The sequence below is a fragment of the Mustela nivalis genome, assembly GCF_964662115.1.
Source record: "Mustela nivalis genome assembly, chromosome: 9".
In the NCBI taxonomy this organism is placed as follows: domain Eukaryota; kingdom Metazoa; phylum Chordata; class Mammalia; order Carnivora; family Mustelidae; genus Mustela; species Mustela nivalis.
In genome coordinates this window covers 15544912-15569261 of record NC_139028.1, presented here as the reverse complement: position 1 = coordinate 15569261, position 24350 = coordinate 15544912, and the positions used below count along the sequence as shown (strand labels likewise).

At 41.4% G+C, this 24350-nt stretch overlaps 1 long non-coding RNA gene across 1 annotated transcript in view; it reads right to left on the bottom strand.

The window, feature by feature from the left end:
- LOC309841405 overlaps nt 1-24350 on the bottom strand; it is a 444569-nt gene that overhangs the window by 52154 nt on the left and 368065 nt on the right. Inside the window, exons 8-9 of the long non-coding RNA XR_014299107.1 lie at nt 7143-7284; nt 6692-6797 (exon numbers count right to left, since the gene is read on the bottom strand). This is a non-coding gene — a long non-coding RNA (uncharacterized lncRNA). The remainder of the gene's footprint in view (nt 1-6691; nt 6798-7142; nt 7285-24350) is intronic.

Genomic DNA, 24350 nt, shown 5'->3' with positions numbered 1-24350 from the left:
TGGACGGCTTAATAAAAACACACCACCCAGGAATAAGTAAGTGGGTCTTCCGCGGTATTTTCAGAAGCTGCCTGAGGCGATGTGTACAAAGCTGAGATGGAGAGCCACCAAGCTCAATGACCCCTAGCTTCTCAGCCTGATTCTCCCACAGCTGAGGTGGCTTTGGCCCCAGATCCCATGGCCACTGCCTTGCCTGGGCCTCTGTGGTGCATCTCTTTCTTAGACAAAGGAATGTACCAGGCAGCAGTGACCTACCTAATGTCTCCCGCTGTAGAAAGTGTGCTGGTCCCTCTGCCATCGACTTCCTACACAGCAGCCAAAGTGAGCTTGCTTCCACCTAAGTTAGACCATGGAGGTCCTCTGCTCAGAACCCTCCAGCATTTCACTGATGGGAAAAGCAAAAGTCCTCTTCCTAACTTCTGTAGCTCCTCCTTTTCCCTCTACTCCACACATCTACCCACCTGTTGCCTCTCTGGCCTCAGCCACTTCTACTCTTCCTCTAGCTTTCTTCACGTCAGCCACCTGATCTTCCCCTGTTTCTGAGGCCCCCGCCTGCCTCAGGGTCTTTGCATATGCTGCTTCCCCCACCTGCACCCATCCTCCCATTTAGTCAACCCCCTTCCTCCTTTATCTTTATGATAGTCACAGCTATCATCTAGGTAAGTCCTACCCTGACCACTTTATTTAAAATTGTTACATCTTCTCAGTGTTCCCTACCTTCCTTCTTTGTTTCATTTATCTATTGTGTTTATTTTCTACCTCTTAGTGCAAACCTCACAAGGAAGAGAGCTTTGCCTGCTGCATTCCAGGACTTAAGAACAGTGTGTGCACATGAATGAGTGCCTAATAAATATTTCTAGAATGAATGAACACCTGGCCCCTAGGTCAGGCTGTCTATCTCATAGTTCACAGTAGGACCTGGGCCTCTGTCATGACCCCAGGTGACCTCTCTTCCCCATTCCATTTAAGACAGGATCTCTCTTCTGCCTGGCTTACCTGGGGGGTGGAGGGGAGTAGAAGTGCTCTGCACACCACCCAGGGTTGAGATGCTCATCCCTACTGCCACATTTTCTAGTCCTGCCTCTGGCCTGCCTGCATTCTTCTGATAGCCTGACTGGCTCAGCCCAATCCCATTGCCTGTTCGTATGTGGTCTAAAGATGAAGTCTATGCGATCTATACTATTCCGGTGGAGGACACCTGTGGGCAGGCGTATGCCAACGTTCCTAACCTGTTCCATCTAAGCTCCTTGGCTGACAGAGGACCGGTCATGTATTACAAACATTTAACCAAGGTCAATTGCTAGTATCTATTTATCAGTCTTTGTTGTCCATCCTCCTTGACTGTAAGCTCAAAAAGAACAGAGATTTCTATTTTTGTTGTTTATTATATTTCTCCAGTGCCTAGCGCCGTGATTGACCCACTGGAGTCACACGCTATAAAAATACCAGCTGCATGAACGAATGAATCCCACTGTTTTTGCTGAAAAACTTTGCTGCCACCACTAAGTTCTCAAGGTGTGAAAGTTAACTAAGAAAAGCAACCAAAGGCACCAATTCCATTTCAGAGAAGTTATAGAGCGAGCTTCCAGGATTCCTGATTTGAACCCTTCATCATTCAAACCCTGTGTTGCTAGGTCTTGAAAGGGGAATAGGCCAGAAATCAATCAGATGTGTGGAAAGTCACTTTAGGAATGCTAGTAAAGGTACAAAGTAACCCAAATGGAGTTTCACAGCCATATATTACAAAATCAACAAGTGTCTGTCTTCAAATTGGAAAAACTGATGTTTAGACATTTCCAAACATCCAGATATTGGATGAGATGTGATACAAGCAGATATTGAATTGACATTTTTACTTTTTATGCTGAGACTCAGCCTTAAGGAAATTAGAGCCACTGTAAAACAAGCTCCTTTCTCTTAGGTTGAAAAAAAAAAGGGGCAATTGATGATGCCTTTCTATGGTGACCTTTTCTGGGCCACAGCAGCCTTGGGAATGAAAATGAAATGAAACACCCAATGGTCATGGAAGTACTGGTTCTGTCTCTTGCCTTAGGCAGGAATAATATGAGTAAAGACAATGGCTTATTTGGGGCACCAGAAAGGAGACTTACATACATTATCACAGTTGGTTAACCTAATCTCTACGAGGAAGAAGAAACTATCCCCAAGGAAAAGATAAAGAAAATGAAGTTCAGCAAAATTGAAATGACTTTAAGGTAGGAATTTAGGGGAGCAGGAAAGACCTTCTCTCCTCTTGTCTTTCCCCTGACTCCCATGCATCACCCACAGCCCAGACTCACCCCCTCCTCAGCTATTTGCCTTTCTCATGGCAGTGGACACAATTACACTAACATATAAGCATGAAGTATTTAGTGTAAACACAGGACATACTTAGGCTAAAAAAAAATCATTTATTATTTAACTGAAATCCAAATTTAACTGTCCTGTATTATTATTTGCTGAATCTGGCAATCCTATTTCTGGTATTCCCTTTGAAATAATTTTTTAAGAGAATTTATTCATTTATTTGAAAGAGAGAGAGAGAGATCAAGAGAACACGAGCAGAGGTGGTGGGGGCCAGGGAAGAGGGAGAGGGAGAAGCAGGCTCCTTGCTGAGCAGGGACCCAGATGCAGGGCTCTATCCCAGGACCTTGAGATCATGACTTGAGCCGAAGACAGACCCTTAAATGACTGAGCCACCCAGGCACCCCCCTGAAAGAATTATTATTTTTGTGCTGTAAAAGAGGATTTGATTAAGAATAAAGAATACAAAGGCAAACTGTAAGAAGTACTTGTCCACTTTCTTAATGCACAGTCTCTCTCGCCTCATTAGTTGGGAAGGTCACTTACCAGACTAGGTCTGAAACCATCATTATGTGTGAGCTTCTTCCCCCACCCCCAGCAGATGGTAAGCAGCTGCGGGGAGAGAGGACTATTTGCACAACCTGGCCCCTCCTCTCTTCAGCGCCTTCATGAAGGGGCTCCGTCTGTGGGAGTCATCCAAACCAAACTAAGCCAACCCAGAGGAGTTAGGGAAGACAAGGGGGCAGATGCCTGGTGGTGGTGGTGGGAAGTCTGATCTGCTGCTCTGGCTTGAGCATGAAATACACTCAATCCTGTGTACAGAATACACAATTTCCATGTTTGCACCGTCACATGCCGGAAAACATTTATTTGTAAGCCCAAATCAATACTTGTGGCACTCGGTCATCATTCATGGATGCGCACAAGGCAGCAAAACTTTTGAGTCAACTGACATACACCTATGCCACCAAGGGAGAGCAGGGCCATGCTCTGCCTGTTTGCTTTAGCTATCCTACAGCAGATGAGCATCCTCCTTGTGGTGGAGTAAGTGCCATGTTTTTCACATTTTTGTACTTTTTGTCGGTAATTTCATTTTTTGAAATGGCCCCAAACTGCAGCGTTGAGTGCAGCCTCATATTGCTAAACACAGGAAGGCTGTGATGCGCCCCGTAGAGCCAAGATGCGTGCCACGCTTTGCTCAGCCATGAATTAGTCATGTCGTTGGCCATGAATCCAATGTTGACGAGCAACCATATTCATCTACAGCAATTACCTCTCCAATGTATATAGGATCGCTATAACATAATACATAATCAATTCCATACATAATAATGCATCTTTAAACAGAAACACATATCCAACATGCTTATGTATTGATCCATTGATAGAAATGAGCTTGCGGCTCACAGGAACCTCATGTGCATTTCCCCTCAGAGCCGTGACTCCGTGTTCTCAAATTTAAGGTTCACTGTGACTTTAACTACTGTGCATAATGAGAATCAACTTCTATCTCGTAGACTTTCTCGCTTCTAGGATTGTGACAGTCAATTCATCATGCTGGTATGGACCACGCTGGGTCACAGAGATAGATTTACTAAAGCACTTTTTTCAAAAGAGGGAAAAAGCTGGCAGACCATGATACTAGAAACAGGAGAAGGGATGCCAATGGACTCGCCAGTTTTTCCAAAAATTGAAGGTGATTCTTTTGAGAACATTCCAGTGGCAAGGCTGCCTGTTTCTGGCATTTGTTTTTCCTTTACAAACTTAATTTTTATTCCTACTTTTCAAGGAGAAAGTTTCTTGGCAGCAGGTGATGGTACTTGTGGGATTTTATCTTGGGATCAGATAGCATTTTGTTCCGCTCAGAGAAAAATCCAAGCTGAGAAAGAGCAGTGGATTGCTTCAGAGCTTGACAAGCATAGGGTGAAGATGTTCCATGAGATTTTTATTAATGTATCCAGGGCAGGCCCCAAAAAAGCCAATTTATCGATGTCAGTCCCCTTAACCCCATTTCGCCTGAATGATTCAATCACCCACTGCACTGGATGGTGTTTCTTCTGGGAACTGTGAAAGGCTGTTGGAATTAAATTTCCACCATTTATTTTGTACTCGTTGCTTTTGACAGAGAGTCTTGTCCAAAAGGCCTCTCATCAAGCGGAGAAAGACAACTATCATCCCCTAGATTGAAGTACAGAGAGCCTTGAACAAAACCAGACAGGTAGATGAGAAGATGTTCTCTGAGCCTTTCCTTCTTTGTTTTCTGAAGTTTGCTGTAATGGACAGAAACCGGCTCTCGTGTCCTGACATGGTGGGAGGTGTTCATCAGCAGCTCCTTCTTTCATTTCTCTCCTTGGGTGGTGTGTCAGGGCCAGAAGACTCAGCCAGAGGCTCAGTGCTGAAGCGACTCACCCTGGATCTTGGGGTTTCTTTTCCTCCCTAGTCAAAATCCCTGGCATTCATTCTCCATCTTTTCCACCCTCATTTTTAGGAAAAAAATACAAAGTAATAGAGTTCCTGAGAGTATAAGTTGGTATGACCGGTTAGTGGGGGCTATTGGCAGTATCAGTCCAAATTTGGAATGTGCCTACCCTCTAACCCAGCAATTCCACTGCTGGAAATGTATCCTACAAATAAACATACAAAGAAGTATGTACACAAATGATCATGATGTACTGTTTTTAACAGTAAAAAACAAACAAACCTCCCAAACAACAACAAGCAACTAGAATCAACCTACAATGCCACATGTGAAACCCAAGGAGGAAAAGGCATATCTCTCCATACTGACTTGGAATGATGTCTGTTAAACAAACACAGCAAGTTGCAGGAAATGTATAGTATAGTCTAGTTGTATAAAAAGAAAGTATGTGCATAGAAAAATGAACAAAAGGATAATCAAAATCTGTTGATCTTGGTAAGCTTGGTGGTTATTTGAATTGGGAAGGGCAGAGGGGGAGGGTAAGAGCCAAGGGGTGGTCTTTACTTTGTATATAACATATATTTTGTTGCTTATATTATTATAATAATCATTTCTTACTTTCATGATGCTGTAAAAACACATTCTATGAAAGGTTCCCCAGTGTTTTATTTTTCATTCTGATAACTTCCGTGGAGAGGCAATGCATACTACAACCTCTTGAATAATCACGTGTCAGTGTGTTGGGCTGCCACATCCAAGTTGTGCGGCCTCGACTGTCCACTTCATTGATGCTGCATGGGTGTAGAGGTGTTACACCTCATTTCTGTGCTACCTGTTGTATATGTACCTGCGACACATCAACAAATAGGTAGGGAGAATATTTAGCCACGAAAAAAGTAGCTGTCAAGAAGTGGGGTCCAATTACATGGGCTCTAATTGGTGTGCTAGAGTTGGGGGCTCATGAAGTGACCACGCAGTGGCTAAAACTTAATGACCTTGACTGAGGTGAGTGGTTCTGAAATAGCACTACTTGTCCTTGACAGACAGCAGCAACAAGAAGGAGGGCAACTTATGTGCTGTCCTGACCTGGATCCAGAAGGAGAATTCTCGAAACTCTGCTTTCAGTGGTTTTATTCATAATCCATTCAAAAGATGTTTGTGGCCTAGTCTCTGTATTTTTGACATGTGCTGTGTGAAAAAAAATTCTTTGAGCTTTGGTCAATTGATTAATTCCTTCAGTTATTCAGACAGTATTCACAGAGTGCCTACTATGTGCCAAGCACTGGGCATGATTGAAATACCAAATGATCACTCTCTTGTGTTCAACAAAGCCCACAATAAAACACTAAAGCATTTGAGTGCTGAGGGGGAGTCATTGAGGTGTGGAGCACCGACTTCCATAACTATAAAACTACATTACCATCTGTTGTTAACAAGAGAAAACTCGGGCACCTGGGTGGCTCAGTGGGTTAAGCCACTGCCTTCGGCTCAGGTCATGATCTCAGGGTCCTGGGATGGAGTCCCACATCGGGCTCTCTACTCGTCAGGGAGCCTGCTTCCCTCTCTCTCTCTCTCTCTCTGCCTGCCTCTCTGTCTACTTGTGATCTCTCTCTATCAAATAAATAAATAAAATCTTTTAAAAAAAACAAGAGAAAACTCTTTATTGCTTACTTGAAAATGTTAATAAAGCAACTTTCCTGAAGATGATATGCAGAATCTCCTCATTTAATTTTCAGCTGTCATGTTTCAAAACAAGTAGAAACTAGATGAGTCAATATAGCAAAAAATCTCTTTTGGCCAAAATCTGGAGACAGAAACTGGGAACTGTTATCATTTCAGATCTCAAGGAAAATAGCAAAGGAGAATAATTAGATAAGCTTATTGTGGGGAAGAATCCACATGATATACAAGGGTCCCTCAGGGAGAAGGCAGGAGACAAGCAGTGGGGAGAACAACATAAAAACTCACCTCTGAGCACTTGAGGAACATGAAATGGGTCAACATAGGGATCTCATGTGTGGACCTGTGGGAGCGACTTCTAGCTCAGAGCTCATCCCAGCTCCTCCATGGTTCTCTAATGGATCAAAACAACAAAAACCAAAATTCATCATTTCTTATGTCAGCCTAAGTAGCACCTTCCTCCTCCTCTCTCAGATCTCACCTATTCCCCTGCCCCCTCCACCTCCCTCTGCTAACCAACAGCTTGTTTGTTGTATCTATGTGTCTGTTTCTGTCCTGGCTGGTTGTCTGTTTTGTCTTTTAGATTCCACATATAAGAGAAATATATGGTATTTTTCTTTCTCCCTCTGGCTATTCCACTTAGCATAACTCCTTCTAGGTTCACCCATGTTGTTGCAAATGGAAAGATCTCATCCTTTTTTATGGCTGCATAGTATTCCATTGTATATGTATTCCCCACCTCTGATCCAGTCATCTCTCAATGGACACCTGGGCTGCTTCCATAGCTTGGCTATTGTAAACAGTGCTGCAGTAAGCATAGGGGTGCACGTATTTCTTTAAACTGATGTTTGAAGCTCAGTTTGGCATGGGTTCCGAGTGCTCTGGAGGGAAGAGAAACAAAGACATGGGAATGCAAATGTTCTTCATCCTCTCCCACCCACCTGGAGGTGAGCTCTAGGTTACTACTTACTCTGCAACAGGCCGTGTGCTAAGCATTTGAGTAAAAATACCCAACATGTACTGAACTCTTGTGAACTGTTGGTTAATTTTAAGTTTTACATCGACTGAGTCACAGCATAGCGCACCTGTATGGGAGGTATTATCATCATTCTGTTTCACAGAGGAGAAGTGTGGGAGCAATGAGAGGTGAACTTGCCTCAGAGAACATAGTGAGGGCTTGAGCCTGGGTAGCCTCACTCCCAATTCTGCTTTCGTAGCTGCTATGACAATGTCTCTCCACTTTCTTTCCTTTATCTTGCTTACCCCTTACCCTGGATGTCTGCCCCAGGGATGACTACTCTCCAAGTTTCACTGATGAGGAAGCCAAGCCTTGAAAAGGCTGAGTGAACTTGTCCGAGACCACAAAGTGTTCCAGTAGTAGACCCTGGACTCAAAATAAGATTTACTTATTTCTAACATTCTCTTTTATAGCATTCTGTAATTTCCCTTCACTTATTTTCTTAAAAGACTGTACTAATATCTTCCAGGTGGTGGAGACGACTTGCTCTTGGACAAACGAGTTGAGCGAGGTCTTGGTTTTCCACTGAGCAGCTGAGTGACTTGGTTATTCTCCATGGCATCCCTGTGCCCGCCATCCATTCTTTACCATCCTCTGCTCTTCCTTGGGCCCAGAGAGGCTGACCACTATAGACCACTGCATCCCACTCGCTTGTCTTCTGGCTTCCTCTTGAATTCAGCTAATGGGGAATTTAACCCAATGCTTACTCCTGTCCTTCCCTGCCTCCCAGCTGTGGCTACTGGTCCTGCTGGGTGGCGGCTCTTCTATGGCTCTGCCTCTCCCTGGAGTACGATAACATCACTCCTCCTTGCTACCCACCACCCAGCCTCTTCAAGCTTAGAGATGATAACAGCTTTCCACTTCTGTTAGTTTCTGGGGGCTTCGCCATGTCTTATAGATGGGTGTATTGTTTCCTCTTAGGGCTCTGACTGATATAAGACCCTTAAACAAAGCATGCAAATTTCCAGATTATCAGTTTCCCTTAATGTCAAATGGGGATATAATACCAATCAAAATGGTAGTATTATATTTCAATTATTCAGTACAGTATCTGGTCCAAGATAAGTGGGCAATAGATAGAAGCCTTTTAAATGGTGGTTTTTATTATGATTATTCTGTGCTCTGAGGCCCTGAAGCACTCATCACCAATGGTATGTGACTAGGCAGGATCATCGTAAACAGCATGAAGTCATGCCTCCTTAACAACTTCAGTGGGAGTACAGACGTGGGTCTCCATGAGCTGGCCAGCTAGCCCTTCACCTTTCACTGAGGCTGAACGTTGGAAATAATAATAGTTTGCTTTTTTGAGATCATACTTTTTTTATTTACCACATACTGTGGAAAGTACTTAAGTTAATTTTGACAGTGACCTTAAGGGGTGTTGCTCAAAGTGGCCTGTCCAAGCTCAACCACAGCAGCAAAGCTGAGATCAAACTTGTGCTGAACTCACATCTCTCTGTCCCCAAAGCCTGGTTCTGTAGTCCACACGGGAGCTTGAGGAGGGATGGCTGTCAGCAGCAGCTCTCCTACCTCCTTCCAATAGGACACTCTGCTTTCTTAGTGGTGCGTGTCCAACAATACAACATTCACTTCCCTTCTTTCCCCCAAACCTACTTATTATTCTGTCATATAGGAGACAAACTGGTCCCCCAGGGTGCCTAATGAGTTTGGTAAGCCGGTTAAAGGAGCAATGTTGAATCTTGAGGTGGGTGTGTTTGATTAAGCTGTGGAGACTTCAAAGTGAGGTCAGGAGTCTGTGGGATCCATCAAGGGCAGTTTCTTGCCAGGAGCCTCACAGAAGGTTGAGAGTAGGAGGGAGTCCTGCAGAGAGGGAGGGCTGGCTGGGGTGCAAGAGGGGACGAGAGGCTGGCAAGGCCAGCACAATAAAAGTGTCAGCAGGGGTGAGGCCTCTGTGTCCCGTGAGTGATGGAGTTCCTACTAATGAGAAACTTGGAGAGACAGTGGGCCCCAAGGAGCCTTGGAGGCAGCAAGACAAGCAGTGGGTGCCCATGCCGAGAGCACTGCCAAAGAGTTTGGCTGCAAAACCCCCAGGACAGGGAGCTCAAATTTGTTTTCTCATTAGCTGAAATATTTGGAATAAATAAACAGACGTCTCTGGAGCCCATTTTATTGCCTTTGGAATCATCTTTCATCAGGGTTGTGAGGGGGGAAGACAATAGTTCCTCAAAAGTATAACCATTTTGAAAATACTTGAATAGACTATTTGATCATTTATGGGAAAGAAAAGACGATGTACTTAAAGGTTTTCCCTTTTCCCCTAACCCTCAAACAAAGAAAACACTCCAAGTGTATGTTAGCTTTAAAAAAAGAAAAGAAAAGAACCCCTCAGCCTTTCTTGCTAACTAAGAGAGAAGGAGTGGACAGCTGCCTCACTAGGGAGTGCTCAGCAGGAAGCTGGGGCCTTGACATAACCTTAATATATCCAGCGAGGGGATTCTTTCTCCACATAACAGCTTCTAACAATGGGCTTTGATGATCTCTAAACAAACCTCACATTGAATAAATATCTGCAATATTTCTTTTACCTGTTTAGCCCATGTTAGCTGGGGTCTCCCTGCTTCTTGAGAATCAGACACAATTGGCTCTACTCTTCTGTAGATCTATGAGAGGGTACGAGTTTCCTAGTCATCTTTGGGTCTTACAAATCATTAGGCATAACCACCTCTACTTTACAGAAGCCTAAGATATAAAATCAGGACTCTTCCTTGATTTCCACAAAAATACTCACTTCACGGGGCATAATCGGTATGTAATCACATCAGCTGGGGATGTTGAGGATCAGAGAAAGAGTTATCTCCAAAACAAATGTAAACAGACTTAAAATTGAATGGTGGGTGTCCTGTACCTGGAAGCCCTCTGGGTACCCCACCCTAGGGATTTTCCGTGATCATTTCATATCACAGGTGCCTCAGCCTTAAATCTGCTTGGTGGCCCCCCTTTTGGCTTCCCATATTTCTCTGTTGTTTCTTACTCTCTTCACAATACTATCATGTCCATCACCACCACCACCACTACCATCATCATCACTCTCCCCACCATCATCACTACCACATTACCACCTCCACAACAACCACCACATCACCATCACCACCATTATCATCATCACCATCATATTCACAGCCATCATCTCTACCATATCACTATCATCAACACTATCACCACCACCACCATCACCACCATCATCATTACTACCATCACCACCATCACCATCACATCACCACCATCATCATCACCATCACTACCATCATCATCATTGCCATCATCACCCCAGCCGTCATCACCACCATAGTACTATCATCATCACCATCACCACCACCACCACCACCACCATTACCACCACATCATCCCCATAATCACCACCACCACAACCACCACCATGACTTCACCATCGTCTTCACTACCACCACCTCATCATCACCATCAACACCACATCACCACCTCCACAACCACGCTGGCACCCTGATCTCAGATTCTACCTTCCAGAACAGTGAGAAGATACATTTCTGTTGTTTAAACCACCCAGTCTATGGTGTTTTATTATAGCAGGCTGAGATAACACAGGTATTTTCCCAAATAAAGCCGATTCCTCCTTTGCCAGCTACCAAAAGTAATTTTAGTATCACTATGGGGACAAGTGATCTTTTTCACCCATCTCGTTCCCAATATACAAGTGTCAACAAAGACAAAAATCTTCTAATTTCTCCCTTCAAGGTCCTGTGTAGGTAGAAGATGGGTCTGGACTTTGCCCCTAACTGGCTAGTTGGGCCTGGGTGTGTCTGATTTATCATTCTAGGAGTAAGTTTATCTGCTGATTAAGTGCAGTAATTAGAATAGATGATCTATGTTGAAATGCATGATTTGATGATTTACAGAGATGGGAACCTGTAGATAATTCCTAAATAAGAGCAAAACCTTACTGAAAAAGGTAGCATGAAGGCTGAGAATGTGAGCTGCTGGCATCTTCTCTTGGAGTTTATGTGTGAGTCTAGAAAGGTGACTCCAGGAAGGAGCTTCACACTCCATCTCACTTGAATTTCACTTGACTTTAAAATCAGGGTTGAAAAAAAAAAATCAGGGTTGAATATAAAAGAGGTTGATAATGTGTTTTCCTTTTCATAACCCCATCTTAGAACCCATCTGTGTATTTTTGTGAAGCATTGGGATGAAATAGTTGAGATGTCTTTCAAGTTGTTCCATTAATCTGAACTTTCATTTTTTAGGAGAAGGAAATTTTTCTATCCTGCATCATTTAAATTCTTTGTCACTCTCCAAGTATTTATGCAACCCTTAATAATATCTCCTATTACTCTTGGTAACATGATCATTTATCTCAAAAAAATGTGTCCTCTAAATCATCTGAGGATCTTCATAAAATAAATTCTCAAAAATCCCTTTTTAATTACAGAAGATTCAGAAGTCCATTGTATGCTGTGTTAAGCATACTTCCTTCTCGGCATTTGCCCCTTCTCCTTGAATCCAGAGGAATGCAAGAATCCAGATAAAAGCCATTTAGTTTTATCTGGGTCAGGCCTAAAAGATTCCTCATGGGAAGCATGAATTTCCTGCCTTGACAAAGATAAAATCATTACTAATGCCTCTGAATTTGTAAAATAGAAAATGTTTTGGGACAGCAACAATAGGATCAAAAGCCAGCTGGACAATCCCTTTTAGGAAAGAACTGGGATTTTGAGTTAGGAAATGAGAGTTTTGGCCGTGGCTGTCACTTGGACACTATTTCTTGCTGTTTATGGAGACATTGATAATATTCTCTCCCCATTGGTTTGTCCTGTAGGTTTACTGTGATAGTATAGGTGGTTGAGGCCTTTGAGAAATCCCAATAAATAGTCCATCTTCCCTGATTAAACTCTGAAACAATTGAGAAACAACATAAAAAGTTAGTAAGCTTTTACTGAAAAAGCTAGGTTGATAAATATAGTGTAGTGGAAGAACCAATAAGAGTGTGTAACTTCTGACACCCCAGTTTCAACCCTGGAACAACATGGAGCTGGAGAGAGACATTTCCTTCTAACCTTGGTGATTCATATTGGGATACTTTATGTGCTAAATTTCTTTGTCTCAAGCGTCCTGTTTAAGAAACCCTCTTGTTTAACTTAAGCAAAATAAATATGTCAGAGAAGAATGAGGACTCTCAGAATGGACAGGAAGAAGAATAAGAGCCAAACCACCCTGGGGGCTTGGGTTGGGTTGAGACTGGGCTAAGGAGGCCACAAGACAGTTTCGTGGCAGGAATGTTATAGTGAAGGAAAAGACTTGTTGATGACTGAAGTGACAACCATGTTTGGTCTCCTTTTTTGCTGCTTAAGATTCAGGGTACAAGACAGGAGTGTTGAAGTGGCTTAGCTTGGGTTGCATGGCTCTGCATGGACAAGGGTGACTGGAACCTTGGGTGGGCCCCATCAGTCTACAGGTATTGTCAAAGACTCAATCCCAATAAAAGAAATAATGCTTCTATTGGGAAGAGAAAATAAATTTTAAAAAATCCAATGCAGTAACTACCATAGTGTGAACTTTCTTTGCCTTTGGCTCTACTCCAGTATTTGTATACAAAGACTTTAGGGTCTCCTCCGAGCCTAAATTTCTAAATTTCTAGGCTCATTTGTCACTTTTTTTGCTTTCTTCAGATTATTCATTATACACACCATGTCCTTTCATGCTTCTATACTCTAGTTTTCATCTGCCTACTATACCTCTCTTACTCTTCTTCTATTCTTACACCTGGAGCACTCCTACTCTTCCATCATGGCCTAATTGTTATGTTACCTCTTATCTTCCTGATAATGTAAGGCAGAATTAAATCACCCCCTTTTTTTCATTTTCCTGCATATGTACATCTCTATTATTATACTACTCACCACATTGTATCATAATTATTTAGGCATTTGTCAGTATGACGACAAGTCAGACTATGAATGCTTCATACTTCTGCACCTCACACACAGTAATGATTCAGTATGCCTGGTTTCTGTTTTTCCTGAAATATTCACATATGATGAGGGCTAGACAGAGATCAGAGAACTGACTCTGTCCTGGTCTACCATATTTATGGTCACATATTCATAATGTCTTTGTTTTCTTATCTGCATAATAAGGAGGTTGTATTAAATTGCCATTTATAAAATTAAAGTATCTTAGAAGTTCATTTTTTCTCTCTCAGGCAAGAAATCCTGAGATAAGCAGCCCAGTCCACTATGGTGGCACCACAAAGTTAGCAGAGACGTAGGTTTATTCTGGTTCACGCTCCATCCTGGTTAGAATGCTGCCCCATTGCCCAAGATGGTTGCCTGAATCCATCCAAGCTTCATCATAAAGGAATTAGAAGGGAGGAAGGGGCAGAGGAAGGCCCACCCATTTCCACAGGGAAACTCCAAAAGTTTTACAAAATACTTCCTATGTCTTAGTGGTCCAAACTTAGTCACATGACCAGACTGGTGCAAAATATAGTGAATAATATATAGTTTTTTATCCCGTTGACAACAGCCTCGCCTACACATAAGGGTTCTCTCAAGAGAAGAAAGGATAATAAGAGGTAACCAGCAGTCTCTGCGATAGTGGACTACTTTGGTGAAAGTTATTGGAGAAGGTTTCTCAGAGATTAAAACTAAGTCTAATCTTGAAAGATGAGGAGGATTCAGTTATACAAAAAACTACATAAAGAATATCTTATGAAAAGGTAACAACAAATGCCCTTTCTTATAATTAGCTTGAGGTCTTGTGACTGAATTGTTGAGGGGCACCTGGGGGGCTCAGTTGGTTAAGTGCCTGCCTTTGGCTCAGGTCATGATCTCAGACTCCTGGGATGGAGACCTGCATCAGGCTCCCTGCTCAGTGGAGAGTCTGCTTCTCCTTCTCCCTCTGCCCTTCCCCACCCCTGACTTGTTTTCTGTCTCTCTCAAATGAATAAACAAAATCTTTTTTTTTTTTTTTTTAAGGTGGAAGATCTGGGTCCATACCAATTCCTCTCCCCCTTATCCTCTACTGTAGCCCCAAGACTTATCTCTAGAACCCTAAGAATCATGGAGATAGTTTGAAAAAATTATTGGACTAGATGATGCTGAGGATCTTTCCAGGTCTAACATTCTGCAATTTTACTGATTTATTACTTATAAAGATATATAGCTTGGCTTATTTTCAGTTTGGCTCTTTTTGTAAATTAAATGTTAATTTGAGAAACCAGATTAAAAAATAATTACTGAATTAAATTTTCAGAGACTATTGAGAAGACTGCCAAAATATAAGATGCATGATAAGAACATATTTTTTAAAATATATGGGATTTTTTTATGATTAAATAACTAACACATGTTCCCTATGTGAAATCTAAAAAAAAAATTATGAAGAGAGAGAGATTATAAAAGTCATTTAGAGTCCTACAACTTGGAAATAACAGGAATTCATTTACATTTCAGTTTCATCGAGGTGAAGCTTGGAGTTGCCTGGGGTGGGGGTTGGGGAAAATAGAGTGGGATTTGCAATCAGAAAGAAAAACCTACAGGGTGTGGACATCCACTTGTATCTCTAGGGACTCTGGGCTTAAAGGTATACATTTACAAGGTCAGAAAGGCACACATTCATATCTGACAATGCATTTCAAAAAATTTGGAAGCAGGAATTTGGAAGAATGAGAAATAGTTGACTTAACTGACTTGAAAAATCTGAAATATGAGCCTGTGATGTGGCAAGTCAATAAAAAGCCAACTGACTCATCCTGCAGAATTTGACAGAGGCTCATGTGGATTTGGGACAGCAGGGATTTGGAAAAGTAGGAGGTGAAGGGCGGGTCTAAAAATAGGTGGATTGCTGAAAATCCTCATTTAAATTAGCAGTTAGCGACCCTCCTACGCCCTCCTCAGGGCAACTCTTCCCTTCCCTGACTCTGGCCAATGGTCTGAGGTTTACTGTCTAGAGAGGATGAATCACACAGGTTCTCAAGATGGAGCGGTTATAAACAACTGAGGGTATGACAAAGACACTTTCTGAAAACAGAGGATGTTAGGTGAAGAGCTGCACAATGGAAGTGACACCTCCCACTTCTGGCCCCACTCGGCCTCCTGAGTACTAATGCCGAAGCTTGCAACCATCTCCCCAAAACTGAACTAAATACAGAGTGGAAGATCTGTATTTGGGAAACGTGATGTGTCCAAGAGTGAAGTGTTACAGTGACTACTTTTTGTGAGCCTTTAAAAAGACAAGACTGTGTCCCTAGATCCTCTTGCATCAAAGCCCAGATCACCAGATATTTTAATAACGAACTGAACAAACAGGAAAAAAAAAGGGATTGAACCTTTTTAACATTCTCAGAAAAATGAGAGAAGAAAATGTGTCCATGAAAAATAATAGATTGCTTTAAAAGGAAAGATCTTGTGTATTAAAATGTGATAGCAGAAATTAAAAATCCAGTGAAATGCTTGGAAAACAAAGTTGAGAAGCTATTTCAAAATAGGTCTCCTAAATGTAGTGAAAAAAGGCAAGAAAATTAAAGAATCCGTTGAGGAGTTCCAAAAGACAGAAGTGATACAGGTTTCACAAAGAGAGATGAAAGGAAATAAAGAATGATTAAAGACCTATTCTGAAAATATTGCCCAGACAATAGGAGTTAAGTTCTAAAGAATAGGCAGCATGATTGGACAGCAAACTGAGTGACAAAAAACAAAAACAGAAAGCAAAACAAGGCAGATTATCATAAAAATGTTAGGAAGCTAGTGATAGAGAAAAATTGTCAAAGCCTCCAGATGGGGAGATAGATGCCATAGAAATGGTTGGGAATCAGAATAGGATCAGACTCCTGCAGACAGTATGGGAAGCTAGAGACAAGAGTTACAAAACAGAGCTCTAGATACAGTCGAACTGATAACTGAGCACAAAGGTTGAAGAAAGACATTTTGGGTCCTGAAAGTTCTTAATGTGTTTCTGTCCCAAGTATCTTTTTTTAGGGATGCTCTTGAAAGATGTGCTTCCCGTGGGACTGGCCATCAGCCAAGAGAGTAGGCCAGGTGTCCTGGAAACAGGGTTGAGGACACAGGAATGAGGTGAAGGCCACTCCCAGGCATGACCCAAGACAAAAGTCAGGACAAGTGATAAGTGGCAGCTCTCTAGAGCAAGAGGTCCAGTTCAGAGCAGCAGGGGAGAGAGCTCCATCCAGCAGGGATGTCCGCAAGGGAGACTCCATGGCTGACGAGTTTCCTGCCATGCCAAAATCCTGCTCTGTCAAGGAGTTGGGCAATGAGTTTGTGAAGTCGCACCCTGAATGGAAGAGTTGGACTAAACTGAGGAAATGGTTAATTCCAGGGTGCAAATTATTACGGAGGAAAGGAAATGAAACTACAGTCCAGTACCTGGAGCTACTCTGCTTTGTTTTTACATCGTCATAAAATGTAGACAATAAACATTGGCTCAACTGGAAAGGGTGATGGAGCTCTTTTGGAAGACTAGGAAAAGATGAACGTACGTGGTTGTGTGTGAGGGGACGAGGTGTGTGGCTGGCATGTGGAATCTCATGCCCCATCACTAGCGATCAGTCGACGGGATGCGCAACAAAAGAGCAAACTGCACCAGCCAATTAGAAATGTGGAAGCAACCACCAGAACAAATAGCCAAAAACATAGAAAGTGTTTGTTTTTGGGCGATAGGAATTGGGAAAGAAGACGGACAGAGCGAGTATCTGATTTTTTGTACATTATTTTGATTAATAAGAATGAAATGAAACTTAAAAAGTACTATCTTAAAATCCAACATTTCGACTAACATATCATATAATTCTTTTTTTAAAAAAAGATTTTATTTATTTGTTTGACAGATAGAGATCACAAGTAGGCAGAGAGGCGGGGGGGGGGGCAGCAGGCTTCCCACAGAGCAGAGAGCCCAATGTGGGACTCAATCTCAGGACCCTGAGATTATGACCTGAGCCAAAGGCAGAGGCTTAACCCAATGAGCCACCCAGGCACCCCTTGTTATATAATTCTTATGCGGTCTATTTGAAAGTATTTCATGATGCCTAACTATATTCAGAAGGACACTCAAGAAATATTTTTGAATAAAAAGGTGAGCAGGAGTAGTAAATGTTTCAAGTTTTTAAAATAATGAGCCTGTATTTTTTCAACTATACAAGTTATAGATTATGTGCTGTCTGTATTTAAATTCAAGCTACTTAACACAGGGTCTGGCCATACATATGGGAGATGCTCACTAATGTTTGGATGGAACTGAAATTTTTGAGTGCCCTAGAGACCTGACCCAGCCAAGAATTAAGGGAAGGGGTGCTCTCTGTTGACTTGCTACAATTTGATTTCTCACTTTTCTGTTGGAATGAAAATGAAATTCACAAATTCCTAGAGGCTTTTACTAGGAGTGAAATTCCAAGCTTTTATGATCCTTGTCTGTAAAGGAACTTACTGGACTCCATGCCTTAGATTAGTGACCTACATCTGGATTCTAGATGGATTCATGGTTTTCCTCATAGTCTATAAATCACACATCCAAAATGAAACCTCTTTAATCTGCTCCAGCCCCAGCTGCTTGTCAGTATTTTGTTAGCAAGAGAAGAACATATCATATAAAGCCTTTTTAATTTAGGAAAGCTTTTTTATTTTCTGTTTTCCTATTACTATTTTATATTTGAATTAGTTGTGTTCTTCTGCAATTAAAAATCTCCTTTCCATGTATTATTAATGCTGCTGATAATATCTCCTCCTTTTAAGTAGTCTTTTCTCACTTATTTTTAAGATAATATTTAGCCAATACATGCTTATTGTTTATGGAAAAGTGTAGGAGAAAATACCACCCAAAATATTATAACAGCTTCTAAAATGCTCACCACGTGCCAGATATTCTAAATATTTTACTTATAGAAGCTAATGTAATCCTCTTGTATTAGTTTTCTATGGCTGCTATAATAAATTATCAAAAGCTTAGTGAATTAAAACAACATAGATTTATTACCTTACAGTTCTGTAGTTTGAAAGTTCCAAGTGGTCCCATTGGGCTAAAGTCCAAGTTTCAGTGGGGCTGAACTTTGTTTCTAGAAGCTCTAGGAAAGAATGCTTCCTTTCCTTTCCCAGTTTCTGGAGCTGTCCATGTTCCTAGGCTTGTGACCTCTTCCTCCATATTGAAAGTCAGTCACACAGCATCTCTGTACCACTGCTTCTGTTGTCACATCTCTTCTCCTGACTCCCTTCTTCAACCTTCACCTTCCACTTTTAAGGATCCTCTTGACTGTACTGGGCCCCAGCTCAATAACCCCACATCATCTCCCTATCTGAAGGTCAGCTGATTAGCAACCTTAATTCCACCTGAAACTTAATTATCCTCTGCTATATAAGGTAACACACTAGGTTTCTGGGGATTAGAATGTGGACACATTATAGGCATATTATTCTACCCACCACACCTCTCAACAACACTACAGTACTACAAGCACTACTATTATTATTACCCACTTTCACAGATAAGGCATGGAAAACCTATGCAAATTTCCTGAGCTCATAAAGCTAAGATTTGAACCCAGGCAGTTTGGATCTAGAGCTCAAAGCCTACATTTATACCAAGATAACTCATCATCACTTTTCAGTTTAATGTCTTTCAATTTTGTGTGCTTTTTAACATAATTGTTAGATAAAGGCTATAATTTCTACCTAACATTACTACACGAACTTTGTTTCTACCTAACATTACTATACGAACTTTTTCTTTTATCTTTTAAATGTCTGAATGGTATACTAGTTCAGCCTCAGGGCCTTTGCACTTGCCTATCATGATCTCCCATATTTCCATATGGCTTATTCCCTTTTACTTCACTGTACAAATGCTGTCTCATCAAGGAGGCCTTCCTTGACCACTGTTGCTAAGAAGAGTAACCTGTCACTCTCGGTCCTTACACCCTACTTTGTTTTCTTCATAATATTTATCACTAATTGATTTCATACATACATACTCATTGTATGTATATATTTATCCATTATTTGTCTCCTCTACTGGAATACAATCTCCACAAGGACAGGAATTTTATTTTACTCGTTGATGTAGGCATTGGGTAAGTATTCTTGAATAAATGAATAGGGAAAATTTTAAAGCCACAGAGAGGCAGTCAGGATGTCACTACTCTAATTAACACCAGCGGTCTGCATGTTCTATTCAATGCCCATTCATAAATATAATTTTATGTTATTCATTATATAGAGGCAATTATGGATGTGTGTATTTCAACTAAATATTAAATCCTCTGCATGTGTCTTATCTTTCACATACAACTTATCCTCTTTGAGTTCATTTCATATTTAGAGTATTATGTTCAAAATAATAACCTAAGGAAAGTATCCAGATAATGCATGACAAATAATTGTTACTGAACAAATCATTAGTTCTTTTGTTTTGATTCCATTTTCAATATATTGCTATTACTAAATAATGTTTCACTGAACATTTGTGGTTATTGGTATTTTGGTATCTATTTACTTTGGGATAAATACCTGAGATTGGTATTACTATGATGGAGTGGTTCAAAATATTAGCTAAATTGATAAAATTGAATCAATTTATTTTTTTAAAAGATTTAATTTATTTATTTGAGAGAGAGACAGTGAGAGAGAACATGAGCAAGGAGAAGGTCAGAGGGAGAAGCAGACTTCCCATGGAGCTGGGAGCCTGATGTGGGACTCGATCCCAGGACTCCAGGATCATGACCTGAGCTGAAGGCAGTGGTCCAACCAACTGAGCCACCCAGGCGCCCAAAATTGAATCAATTTAGAATTTATCTCAGTTTTAAGTATGAATTTCCTTAAGGACATATAAGTGATACTATTCTTTATATCATATTTTATTTATTTTTATTTATATTATTAATATCAAGAGTATACACTTTTTATTATTTCATAAATATTTTCTTCTATTCCCAGTAATATTTTAAGTTTTCCAAGGTATAAACTCTCCTTTATGCCGTAAAACAAATCAGTATTTTGCTTAACATGGGGAGGTGATTTCAGCCCTGCTGGGCGGAGGGGATTGCTCACTTACTCCAGCTCTGGATCGCCTTTAAATTTCTTCGAATTGATGCCCAAATGATTTCCTTCTAAGTTTTTTAATTGGACAAATCTTTCTAATTCAACAGTTGCTCTTAAAAATAGATTCATCATCGGTCTGTTGCTATAGTTGTTTATATCTTTCCTGGTCTTAATTTAGTCCCAGCATCTGTGCAAAATGGTAGCAAAGTTATTTATTGCTCTGTCCTCCAGAGGGGATGCTTGATTCCTAACATTTATATTCCCTCGAACATAAAAACCAGATAGAAAGAAAACCAAACTTCTTGCTTTGGGAACTGAACAGATTGCTTACCATGGTTAGGAAAGAATGCCCTCCCCTGCCTCCTCTTCCTGAATTATAAATACATTTTCAAGGATTGTGTCCCTGAGTAACCAGATAGTTTTCTTTTACATCGCATTGTTTGGGATAATTTGAACTAGGGGGCGGGTAACAATCCTACTGGGCTGGCAGAAGAGCTGAATGGTTAAGAAAAGAGTCTTCGGAGGCCTGCAGACCTACGAGGGTCATCGACACCCTTCTGGACCTGCATCGGTCCCTTTGTCTGTGCGGGGCAGTTTCCTGAGCCGTCGATGGGGTTCATAGTCAATAGCTCACAGTTTGTGTAAGGAGTAAATGATTAACTGTATGCAAAGTGTATGCAAAATACCAGACATTTTATAACTGCCCCAAATGTTACCCATTATAATACTTAAGGTGGGAATGAAATGAGCAGCATGTGCAACCGCGTATCCCTCCCAGCCACCGCGGCCGGAGATCCCGGGTTTGCCCCGCCTCCTCCTCGCAGCCCTTCCTCTTCCATTGGGGGTCCGAGGGCTTCACTGAACCTTAGCAGTTGTCTTAACTTCTGCATTGAATTATACTTTTTAAAAAGGCTTGTTCTTCCTATTTTGGCCTGACAAGGAGGATCTAGTACAGTTATGTTGATAGCTATGCAGAAAGAAACACAAGCTTCACTTGACCAATAGGATTTCATCCCTGAAGCTTCGGAATTCAAGCTCAGGAGAGACCATTACCTGCTCTTTAGAGGGAGCTGGTTGAGGCGTGAGGAAGAGCTTCCCATATGCGGCAGACCGCATACCCAGACCCCATACAATAATCTCAGAGCACCAATCAAGGGGCAGGAAAGAAATCTGAGTATGTGGAACGGAAAGAAGTTTCTATTACAAGCCTCTGTGGCACTGAGATTGTAGTACTCAGTTTCATCTGATTTGAGCCGCCCTGTCCCTTGCCCTGGATTTGTGCCTGAGCTCTGGGCTTGGGGTGGATGAGGAGAGGGCCCTGTCCTCTACAGATGCTGACATTTGGGAAGTCCTGATTCATATTGTGTTTGTCGGTGATCAGTCTCTGCGGGCTGCTGACTAGCGGTCGCTGTTCCTACTGGAAAGACTGTTAAGGTTCCTAGATCTCCTTGCTCCCTCTCAAAGTCCCTCTCAGGAATTTAATCTGAAGCTTGGGCTCCATGCCAGGCCACCAGACCCTCTGAGGGACCATTCGGGACCCTGCCAACCTTCTGCCACTTTTGGCCACCCCGGATTTCACAACTGCTATCAGGCCAGTAGGACAAGGACTGTGTATAAAGCAGCTTGGGCCAGGGTTTGCTGACATAGCGCCCAGACTTTCTCCTCTGGCTCTGTGTCTCCTAGGGTCTGGGTTCTCCTCTCAGACTCCTGAATCCTGTTCAGAAATGTTATCATTTGCTTGTCAAGCTTCTTTTTTTCAGACATTAACAAGTTCTACACAAATCTTGCACTTCTCAGACTCTCTCTTCCTAACCTAACCCAGGGAATCTTAATGAGATCCCAGAATGGGAATGCTTTTCCTGACTCATCTTCCAAATCCACCAATTTATGCTTTTGACTTCTATTACAGTCTTTTGAAACCTGATATATTATAAAATGGCAGAAAATGTGAAATACTCATTTATCAGCAATCAGGAAAAAAATGGAAATGAAAAGGGGAAATTTTTAAAGGTAGGAGTCACATCAGATGCAATAAAAATTATCAGAAAAATCATAACCAAATTCAGCATTAAGGAACATGTATATACTTTAGGGGAGCTCACCCACAATGAAAAGGAGAAGGTAGAAGAATAACTACTTCCGGTTCCTTCTCTGAACTCAATCTTAGAGATGCCATGGGAGTAGCAAGGAAGTATATGACTCTGAACATTTAACATGAAACACAGGGCTGCCCCTGGGCAGACAGGGAGCAGTTGTTTCCCTGAGAGGGAGAGAGCAGCAGGTGTGTTGGAGGAGGCATCAGCATCTAGGGGTGGAGTTGGGGAGCTTCCCAGTTGTGTTCTCTTTCTCCTCCTACCTTACACTTGAGGAACTATGCCTGCGTCTTCACTGGTGGATTAAAAAACAAATCCCATGCCAAAAACAAACAAAAACAGAAACTCTCCTTGGTGCCCGCCCAGGGCTGCCTGGGTCCACAGGCAACATCAGGGCCATGTGGGTGCTCACAGTGCAGAGGAACATGGTAGTCGGACACTAGGGTGGTGGGTGGTGCTGGGCATTTAGTTCAGCCCTCACCCTTCATGTTTGCTTAGGGCTAGGGAATGAAAGTCAGGACAGAAAACTTCTCTTGGGGGCAGCTGAGAGGTGTGGTGCAGAAAACGATTAGGAGAATCAAGTTGTGGATCCAGAGTCTCCCACTGTGACACATGCCCATTTCTTCTCCAAACACACAAGGAGAGGCACACCAACTAGGAGCGAGAGTCTTGCTCCTCCTCTCATTTCATATTACTAACCAGGAAAATACACCTCACAGGAGACACCAAAACAAAACAAAACAAACAAACAAACAAACAAAAAACTACAAAGTGAATAAATTATACCCCACACAACTGGATTCGTGGCCCTAAGAAGTTAAATGTTTAATAATAATTTATATCTGCAAAGTAGTTATTTTGTTTATGTAGTGGATGTTGACATCAATAATTTAAGAAATTGGAAGATAAATGTAAATACAACTTTTGATATTAAATTAGGCATAACCATTAAATAATAAAAATAGAATGTGAAGCTCTCAAATCAGGAGAAGAGAACTCTATTTTTTGAAGGGCAAGAAAAGAGAAAAAGAAAGTAGGACAAAAGTATGGTAAATAGAAAATAAGGAAAGTGTGGGGGAACACATTCTAATATACAAATAATAATAAATGCAAATGGGTTTAACTTACTGAACAAAAGAGAGAATTTTAAAGGTTCATTTAAAAAGTATGTTCTATGAATATACTTTGTTAGAGGAAACACATTTAAAACTGAAGGATAAGGAGAATCAACAATAAATTAAGCCAACCCCACACACAAGAAGGGAAATAATCAAGATTAGAGCAGAGATCTAGATCTAGATCCCTAGAAACTAGGGATACAGTAGAACACATCAATGAAACTAGAAGCTAGTTTTTTGAAGGAATCAATAAGATTGATAAACCATTGGCCAAACTAATCCAAAAGAAAAGAAAGACGGCCAAAATTAATAAAATTATGAATGAAAATGGAGAGATCACGCCTAATATCGAGGAAATAGAAACATTAGAAATTATTATCAACAGTTATATGCCAATAAGTTAAGCAACCTAGACAAAATGGATGCATTCCTGGAGACCTACAAACTTCCAAAACTGAATCAGGAAGAAATTAAATAGACCAATAACTAGTAATGAGATTGAAGCAGCAATCAAAAACCTCCCAAAAACCAAGAGCCCAGGACCTGACCGATTCCCTGGAGAATTCTACCAAACATTCAAAGAAGAAATAATACGTATTCCTCCTGAAGCTGTTTGAAAAGATAGAAACAGAGGGAAAACTTCCCGACTCTTTTTATGAGCCAGCATTACCCCAACCCCCAAAC